The following is a 740-nucleotide window of genomic DNA, read 5'->3' as shown; positions in this document are numbered from 1 at the left end:
CTACTGAGACCATGCAATCAGCGTGTCTCCTGACAAATATCACATCCACTCAGATGAGCACTCTGCAGACAGACAAAACTTACTGAGACTTACTTAGAAATACAGGGTAAATCCTGACACAGTCATGAAGCACTCTTATCAAAGCAAGGGCAAGGCACAGTCTAATCTGGCAGCTCTGAGGGTGTTGGAAGATATTCTCAGGGTGCTCACTGTGGGGGAGGGAAGCCTTTAAGAGCTATCTCAGATTCTTCAGTTTGCTGGAGAAGTTCACTGTGTTTGGCTGGCTTTGTTTCGTTACAGGTATCCACCAGCAGCTGAGAAGGGCCGCAGTCTGTGGTCTGTCACTGAGATATGCTACAAGTACGTTATCTCTGGTACCATTCTCTGCAAAAACTGTGCTTTACACACACCGCAGCCATAGTCACTTGTCTCATTGTTAACCATCTGACCCTCCAACCAGGCTACAAACTCTATTTGGAGTAACAGCTTCATGTTAGATCCATTTTCAATAAACCCAGTGGAAGCAGTGCCATGCCGACTGCCCAATGGTGCCAGCACAGCCTATGCTGACAATATGCTCATTTATCTCTCACTGATATTAATTTCAACAACAAAGTGGACATTTACACCGATTTGGCAAGATTTAAGTTTTTCAAGCATTTTTCTTTATCAGTAGGGTTGTCTTTGCAGATACCTTCCTGGCTCCTGAAGGTTATGGCTACAGAAAGACAGAAACCATC

The sequence above is a fragment of the Coturnix japonica genome, chromosome 11 (assembly GCF_001577835.2).
Source record: "Coturnix japonica isolate 7356 chromosome 11, Coturnix japonica 2.1, whole genome shotgun sequence".
Taxonomy (NCBI): Eukaryota; Metazoa; Chordata; class Aves; order Galliformes; family Phasianidae; genus Coturnix; species Coturnix japonica.
The sequence above is the reverse complement of the archived record's forward strand: the minus strand, read 5'-3'. Positions refer to the sequence as shown.